Source organism: Cryptomeria japonica, chromosome 4, assembly GCF_030272615.1.
Source record: "Cryptomeria japonica chromosome 4, Sugi_1.0, whole genome shotgun sequence".
In the NCBI taxonomy this organism is placed as follows: domain Eukaryota; kingdom Viridiplantae; phylum Streptophyta; class Pinopsida; order Cupressales; family Cupressaceae; genus Cryptomeria; species Cryptomeria japonica.
The window spans coordinates 8,783,501-8,793,414 of record NC_081408.1 but is presented as its reverse complement, the minus strand read 5'-3'; positions in this window follow the sequence as shown (position 1 = coordinate 8,793,414).

Sequence of the window (9,914 nt, the reverse complement as noted above, 5' to 3'; positions counted from 1 at the left end):
TAGTTGCTCCTCCCTTGTTCCTCTCCTCTCCAAGTCCCAAATGAGTGTAGCTCTCAGCTTTTAGCACTAGCCATGGATGCCATATGGAGATTCAAGATGGTTGAATATGATAAGCAAATGCTATGCAAGTGTAGATAGTGATGCTATGAGAAAGCTCTATGCTAATGCCAGTATAACAACAATACTCTAATGCTTCCTTTTTTGCTTGAGGAGAAGGGTTCTATTTATAGAAGAAATGGGGAAATGAAGGGTTAAGATTGAATGGTTTATTCAAGGGCCAAGTTTGAAAGTTGGGGATCCATGTGCACAATTGGCACCAATAAAATAGTGACAAGTGTCAACATAGGATTGGGTTGAGAGAAGAGGTTGGAGGCATTAAAGGCCTAAGAAGACCTCATGGTTATCTAGAGGCTAAGGGTCAAGTCCAAATTAAGATTACCCACTGGATTAAGAGTTAATCCAAGGATAAACCTTTGTGCAAATGTTTAAGAGATAATCATGATCAAAGCATTAATGGCGTGATGAGACCTTTGGGTTGGGTAGAGGTTGAGTCAAAACAAATGTTTTAACCATGTGGGAGGGTTTGAGGTAACCATTAATGGTTATTGAAGACTTTGGGGATTAAGTGGTTGAAGGTTGAAAGCCTTCAATGGTTATCAAAGACTTTGAGCCATTTAGTGGTTGAAGGTTGAAAGTCTTTAATGGTTATCAAAGACTTTGAGGGTTTGAGAAGTGACTTCCCTTTTGCTTAGGAATGTGACAAAGTTTAGAGAAGGGGTTAGGTTATTTAGAAGTGATTAGAAAATTCTAGAAGGGGTTTAGGCATGCAAGTGGATTTTGTAGGAAAATGCAAGTGGGAGAAATTTTGGTATTTTCAATTAAAATAAAATCATTTATTTCAATTAAATGGTGTAATTTGCATTTGGATAAATATTCAAATAAATATTAATTTATTTAAATGAGAAAAAGACTTTAAGGAAAACCATTAAAGTCTTAAGAAGACTTTAACGGAAGCCATTAAGTTTGAAGACTTTAAAGCCATCAAGTTTGAAGACTTTAAGGGAAACCATTAAAGGTTTCAAGTGGGTGAGGATAAATAGGATTTTAAATAAATAATTTATTTAAAATAGTTGTGCAACTTGCTTTTGTAGGAAAATACAAGTGGGTGGAGGATAAAGGTGATTTAAATAAATTATTTATTTAAAATAATTGTGCAACTTGCATTTGTAGGAAAATACAAGTGGGTGGAGGATAAAGGTGATTTAAATAAATGATTTATTTAAAATAATTGTGCAACTTGCATTTGTAGGAAAATGCAAGTGGGTGGAGGATAGAGGTGATTTAAATAAATGATTTATTTATTTAAATGTGAGAGGTGGGATTTTGGGGGTTTTAAATAAATATTAATTTATTTAAATATGAGAGAAGATTTAATTAAATAAATATGATTTATTTATTTAATTAATGGTCTGAATTTGGTTAAGTGAATTAAATCAAATAAATTGAATAATTTATTTAATTAATAGGAGAATAGGGTTAAGATGAATTAATTAAATATTAATTTAATTAATTATTAATTGATGGTTAAATAATCAAATAAATACTAAGTATTCATTTAATTAAGTGGACAGATTTATGTGACTACAATATGTTCCCTTTAAAGTTGGAATAAAATTATCTATTTTTCATTCTCCTAAATACAAATTAGAAATGAAAGACACAAGTTCAGTGTCCTACAAAACTGTAGTTGGAAGTTTGATATATGCTATAGTTAGAACTAGACTAGAAATTGTCTAAATAGTTGGATTTCTTTTTAGATATATGTCTAATCATTGTAGAGTTTATTGGGATGTAGTTATAAAATTATTTGGATATTTGAAGGGTGGTTCAAAGTATTCTTTCAAATTATCATTATAAATTGATAAGAGATGACATTTCTATAATATTCATGGTTATGTGGATTTAAAATAAGTAGGTGATGTTGATAGTGGAAGATTTCATAATTCTTATGTGTTTACTTTATTTGGTGGTACAATTAGTTATATGATTAAGTGACAGGTTGTTTCCTTATAGACTATCAAAGCATAGTATAAGTAAATACTCATGCTTGTAAAGAAACCATTTTGCATTTAAGAGACTTTATTCATATATTGGACTAAAAGGTGCAATGGTAGTTTATTGTGATAGTTGAAGTGCAATCTACCTAGTTGAAAACCTAACATTTCATTCTAGAAGACCAAGCACATTGATGTTCAATATCAATTTTTTAGATATGTGCTTGAGGATGGTAGGGTGAAGCTGGTTAAGGTACATAATTTTATTAATATTGTAGATTCACTAAGGTTGTCAGTTTAAAGAAATTTAGATGGTGTTTAGAGTGAATGAGCTCCTCGACACCTTGCAATTAAAATATGATGTCGGTACCCCTCCTCTTTTTGATGCGAGGTGTTCGACAAGTGGGAGATTTTTTTGGTAAATGTTATCTCAACAATTAAGTAGTAAAAGATTTTCATTGATAAATTTGCATAAGGGGTTGCAAAGGGGGGTACATTGTATGTATAATTTATCATTGTAAATATTGACTATTTATAATTATGTTTTATTATTAAGGAAAAAATAGATTTTGAGGGGACTCGCAACCCATTACAACTGGTTTTCAAGGGACCTGAAAACCTTAGATTTTACAAGGATTTGGAATCCACAATAATACGCTACCAAAGAGTACAAAAATTGAAAATCAAAAGCCCATACATGACTGAACTAACAAATGCCAGCCAAAAACTAGCGCAACCACAATCAAATAGATCCAGCCAAAAAAAGAGAGATAGCCAAAACAAATCAGGTTGGCCACACCACCAGCGCCACAACCTCACACTATAGGTCTTTAAAGAAAATGATGAGGGTTTAACAAACACCCTTACCCAAACAACAAAGATATTCCTGACTCCCTTAAATTGACAAAAAAAAATGCAAGTAGATAAAAGTTAGATGAGACCTTAACCAAAAACAAACACAGTGTATAATGGGCCCTTTAAAACTGTCAGCATCCAGCTAGACAAGAAAACATAAAATAATCATTAAGATTTGAACATAAACATGGTGGTTTTGAAAGGCTCCCCTAACATTCGGAATGGGTTTTGTAATGGGTCCCAAAACCACTAGGATGAAGGTAGCAACCTCAAAGATTTTGTAAGTTACATCTCTAACAACAAAGCATCTATCCATCTCAATAGGATAGGAACCCACCTCAATAGGGGTTGAAGGTAGGAAACCATCAATAGAGAGAACAAAGCTTCAAACCATGAATCAAAGTCCAGCAACCAAGAGATGGAATCATAATCTATTTCTAGACAACAAGGTTGTAAGAAGGACCCCAAAACCTAATGTTGAATAAGAGACCTAAACGAGTAGAAAAAACAATCAACCAACCGACCTCTACAAATAGGTCATCACCTTCCATCCACCAAGACCACCCAGACTTTACCATAACTCCTAAATCCGCCTCTATAGGAGGGAGGTTATCTCCAATACCATCCAAATCCACCTCCAAAGAAGGAAGGGCCACATCAATAAGCCAAACTAGACAAAACCCATGTCACAGAGAGAGGTCAGGCCAGAAGATACTGCAATAAATAAAATGGTTGGACCCAAGTAGACAAACCCTCAATAAGTCTTCAAATGAACAGCAAGGCACATAAGGAATAAAAAACAACCCCATTTTGCCTGCTATATCAAGCAAAGAAAAGAGCCAAAGGGTAAAAAGAAGTAAATAGTGTACCCCTACCCTTAGGGCCTTTAGTTAGGGTTCCATTAAGAACACCTCTACCATAAAAATGAACAGCATGACAGCAAGAAAAAACCCTCCCCTATGATACAACATAATCTGAGGGAAAAGGAGAAACCAAAAACCCTAAGAAGAACCATGCAACACAGGTTCCACCTAGGTCTTAAAATTTACCCCCACACCAAAGCAGCAAAAGGAAGGAGGAATGCATGCAAAAACCACCAGCATAGTACAAAGAAACAACCACAAGAACCCATCCGCTCCAAGCAGAGGAAACCTCAACTCATTCTTTACTACTCTAGCAGAGGACTCTAGCTACCTTAACTTGCAGTTCACAGCTAGGGTAGTGGACGCAAAATAGGAATACGATAAGATCGATAAGAGGGGAAACATATACCCTCCCCTCACCTTCCCCATTCTCTTCATCTTCATCAACCACACATCCCGTCGAATCACTAGCAAGACACCTTTGAATAATAGCATGAGCACACACCATAGAAAAAACTAGGATTACTGAAGCCAAAAACTCCTTCCAACATAGACCCACCTCACACTCCCACCATGCCTATAAGAAGAAACCTCTACATCACCATCCCTCCAACCAATGAGCCAAATGACCAGTCAAACAACAACAAGGCACATCAGCATAGAGTCGTCCATGGGGCATAAAGAAGTTATCTATAACATGAAAGGAATTTGTCTGGACATCAAGCAGAGAAAAGAGGCAAAATTTCACAAAAAGTAAATAACGCCATGTGGTCTGCTAGATCAAGAAGAGAAAATAGGAAAAAGGTCACAAGAACTAAATAGTACACCCTTACCCTAAGGGCCTTCTGCTAGGGTTCCATTATGAACACCACTGCCATGAAAAAACAACCAGCAAAGTCCAAAGAAAGAGCCAGTACAAGAACCCATCTGCTCCTAATAGAGGAAACCTCAAGTCATTCTTTTCTACTCAAGCAGAGGACTCTAGCTACCTTAACTCGCTCTTTGCAACTAGAGTAGGGGACCCAAAACAAGATAACTACAAGATCAAGAATATGGGAAACGTATGCCCTCCCCTAACCTTCCCCATTCTCTTGATCTTCATCAACCACAAATCCCATCAAGTCCCTAGCAAGACACATTCAAACAATAACATGAGCACACACCATGGAAAAACTGGGATAACTCAAGTGAAAAATTCCTTCCAACATAGACCCACCTCACAGTCCCACCATGCCTATAAGATGAAACCACTACCTCACCCTCCCTCAAAACAACAAGCTGAAACTCCAGTCAAACAACAACCAAGCACATAACCATAGAGACGTCCACGAGGCAGAAAGAAGTTGTCTGCAACATGAAAGGAATTTATTTGCACATCACCATAGAGTTGCCCATGGAGCTTACCATTTTCCCATTGAATAACACTTACGAATAGAAAGATTGTGCTCTCTCGTAGCTTCTCCAATGCAAAATTCATAAAACATTATGCATTAGTATGCCTAAATTTTCCTTAAAAGGAATAATTCTCTATCTTTTTCTTGGACTTAGAACATAACTCTCCTAATTTAGAAGGAGAAAGATGAGAAGGAGGTTTATCCTTTTAATCATTACTCACCTTAAGCTTGTAGAGACATTCACCACATGAAGATAGATTCATCTTGTTCTTCTTCTAATACTAACCCTTTTCTTTGGAAGAATGAGTCATTAAAGCATGACTTTTAGGAAGAGAATCCATTTAAATCAACATCGCCTACTCCCATGAACATGACATAATATAATAATAAGTTGATAATCTTTATTCCATGAGTATTTGATTTTATTTTTAAGCATCAAAGAGAGTGTGGTGACTTGAATGATATCTAGAGTATCCAAAATATCACATTTTGCCTTGGAGGTTGTAGAGTTGAGAAATGACATTAGGGGGCATGTTAAAAGTAAAAACATTATTCTTGGTATAGACACCAAAATCCATACATAATTGATCACACTTGATTTGACCATGTCCTATCCATTAATTAATTAAATATTTATTATTTACTTAAGTAATACAACCTTAGTGGGATCTTATTTTAAAGAGAAAGATACTTTTAGAAGAAGAAAAATGTTATGGTACCAACATATAACTCATATAATTGAAGGTTATTTAAGTATTTGAAAAGAACTTAAGTAAAAATAGTTAAGGGAATAAATCATTGTATTCTAGAATTTGAATTATGTGAATATTATTTAAATATTATGAAAGTACATTTAATTTAAATATAGTTATTGTTGATCGAAATAAAGAATACAGACACCTGGTCTACAGAGGTAACGATGTGATCTTGTAACATAGTTATTGCATAGGTAACTAAGGAAAGAGATTAGCCTTAGGGATATCATCTAAGGGTTGCATCCTTAATCAGATATATAAGTAGGTAGTTGCTAATGAGTAAAAAAGATGAGGAGGGGAATAGAAGAATAGTGAATAGAAGATAGAAAGTATAAAGGAGATATAAGTAATCTACTCAATAGATTAAGAAATCGTTAAAATAAGTTTCTTTCTCTTAATCTAAAGGTATAGAAATTCTCTAACCATTGAATAAAAAGCTCTACCTAGGCTAGATTATGTATGTGTATTCAATTTTACAGATGTTTAATAGGCAAGATTTTACAAGATTATATGTTCCCTTTAAAGTTGGAATAAAATTATCTATTTTTTATTCTCCTAAATCCAGATTAGAAATGAAAGACACAAGTTCAGTGTCCTACAAAACTGTAGTTGGAAGTTTGATATATGCTATAGTTAGAACTAGACTAGAAATTGTCTAACCAGTTGGATTTCTTTTTAGATATATGTCTAATCATAGTAGAGTTTATTGTGATGTAGTTATAACATTATTTGGATATTTGAAGGGTGATTCAAAGTATTCTTTCAAATTATCATTATAAATTGATAAGAGATGACATTTCTATAATATTGATGGTTATGTGGATTTAAAATAAGTAGGTGATGTTGATAGTGGAAGATTTCACAATTCTTATGTGTTTACTTTATCTGGTGGTACAATTAGTTATATGATTAAGTGAAAGGTTGTTTCCTTATAGACTATCAAAGCATAGTATAAGTAGATACTCATGCTTGTAAAGAAACCATTTTGCATTTAAGAGACTTTATTCATATATTGGACTAAAAGGTGCAATGGTAGTTTATTGTGACAGTCGAAGTGCAATCTACCTATTTAAAAACCTAACATTTCATTCTAGAAGACCAAGCACATTGATGTTCAATATCAAGTTTTTTAGATATGTGCTTGAGGATGATAGGGTGAAGCTAGTTAAGGTACATAATTTTATTAATATTGTAGATTCTCTAAGGTTGTCAATTTAAAGAAGTTTAGGTGGTGTTGAGAGTGAATGGGCTCCTCAACACCTACCAATTCAAATATGATGTCGGTACCCCTCCTCTTTTTGTTGCAAGGTGTTCGACAAGTGGGAGATTTTTTTGGTAAATGTTATCTCAACAATTAAGTATTAAAATATTTTCATTGATAAATTTGCATAAGGGGTTGCAAAGGGGGGTACATTGTATGTATAATTTATCATTGTAAATATTGATTGTTTATAATTATGTTTTATTATTAAGGAAAAAATTGATTTTGAGGGGACTTGCATCCCGTTACAACTTGTTTTCAAGGGACCTGAAACCCTTAGATTTTACAAGGGTTTGGAATCCACAATAATACGCTACCAAAGAGTACAAAAATTGAAAATCAAAAGCCCATAGATGACTATACTAACAAATGCCAACCAAAAACTAGCGCAACCACAATCAAATAGATCCAACAAAAAAAAATAGAGATAGCCAATACAAATCAGGTTGGCCACACCACCAGGGCTACAACCTCACACTATAGGTCTTTAAAGAAAATGATGAGGGCTTAACAAACACCCTTACCCGAACAACAAAGATATTCCCGACTCCCTTAAATTGTCAAAAAAAAATGGAAGTAGATAAAAGTTAGATGAGAATTTAACCAAAAACAAACACAGTGTATAATGGGCCCTTTAAAACTGTCAGCATCCAGCTAGACAAGAAAACACAAAATAATCATTAAGATTTGAACATAAACATGGTGGTTTTGAAAGGCTCCCTTAACATTTGGAATGGGTTTTGTAATGGGTCCCAAAACCACCAGGATGAAGGTAGCAACCTCAAAGCTTCTACAAGTTACATCTCTAACAACAAAGCATCTATCCATCTCAATAGGATAGGAACCCACCTCAATAGGGGTTGAAGGTAGGAAACCATCAATAGAGAGAACAAAGCTTCAAACCATGAATCAAAGTCCAGCAACCAAGAGATGGAATCATAATCTATTGCTGGACAACAAGGCTGTAAGAAGGATCCCAAAACCTAATGTTGAATAAGAGACCTAAACGAATAGAAAAAACAATCAACCAACCGACCTCTACAAATAGGTCATCACCTTTTATCCACCAAGACCACCTAGACTTTACCATAACTCCTAAATCTGCCTATATAGGATGGAGGTTATCTCCAATACCATCCATATCCACCTCCAAAGAAGGAAGTGCCACATCAATAAGCCAGACTAGACAAAACCCATGTCACAGAGAGAGGTCGGGCCAGGAGATACTGCAAGAACTAAAATGGTTGGACCCAAGTAGACAAACCCTCAATAAGTCTTCAAATGAACACCAAGGCACATAAGGAATAAAAAACAACCCCATTTCGCCTGCTAGATCAAGCAGAGGAAAGAGGCATTTAAGGGTAAAAAGAAGTAAATAGTGTACCCCTACCCTTACGGCCTTTAGTTAGGGTTCCATTAAGAACACCTCTGCCATAAAAATGAACAGCATGACAGCAAGCAAAAACCCTCCCCTATGGTACAAGATAATTTGAGGGAAAAGGAGAGACCAGAAACCCTAAGAAGAAGCATGCAACATAGGTTCCACCTAGGTCTGAAACCTTACCCCCACACCAAACCAACAAAAGGAAGAAGGAAGGCATGCAAAAACCACCAGCACAGTACAAAGAAACAACCATAAGAACCCATCTGCTCCAAGTAGAGGAAATCTCAACTTATTCTTTACTACTTGAGCAGAAGACTCTAGCTACCTTAACTCGCAGTTCGCAACTAGGGTAGCGGATGCAAAACAAGAAAATGACAATATCAATAAGAGGGGAAACATATACCCTCCCCTCACCTTCCACATTCTCTTCATCTTCATCAACCACACATCCCGTCAAATCACTAGCAAGACACCTTTGAATAATAGCATGAGCACACACCACAGAAAAAACTGGGATTATTGAAGCCAAAAACTCCTTTCAACATAGACCCACCTCACACTCCCATCATGCCTATAAGAAGAAACCTCTACATCACCCTCCCTCCAACCAACGAGCCAAATGACCAGTCAGACAACAACAAGGCACATCAGCATAGAGTCGTTCATGGGGCATAAAGAAGTTATCTATAACATGAAAGGAATTTCTCTGGACATCAAGCAGAGAAAAGAGGGTAAATGTCATAAAAAGTAAATAACCCCATGTGGTTTGCTAGATCAAGAAGAGAAAAGAGGAAAAAGGTCACAAGAACTAAATAGTACACCCTTACCCTAAGGGCCTTCTGCTAGGGTTCCATTATGAACACCACTACCATGAAAAAACAACCAACAAAGTCTAAAGAAAGAGCCAGTACAAGAACCCATCAGCTCCTAGCAGAGGAAACCTCAACTCATTCTTTGCTACTCGAGCAGGGGACTCTAGCTACCTTAAATCACTCTTCGCAACTAGAGTAGGGAACCCAAAACAAGATAACTACAAGATCAAGAATATGGGAAAAATATACCCTCCCCTTTCCCCATTCTCATCATCTTCATTAGCCACAAATCCCATCAAGTCCCTGGCAAGACACATTCAAACAATAACATGAGCACACACCACGAAAAAACTGGGATAATACAAGTGACAAATTCTTTCCAACATAGACCCACCTCACAGTCCCACCATGCCTATAAGAAGAAACCACTACCTCACCCTCCCTCCAACCAACAAGCTGAAATGTCAGTCAAACAACAGCCAAGCACATAACCATAGAGTCGTCCACGAGGCAAAAAGAAGTTGTCGACAACATGA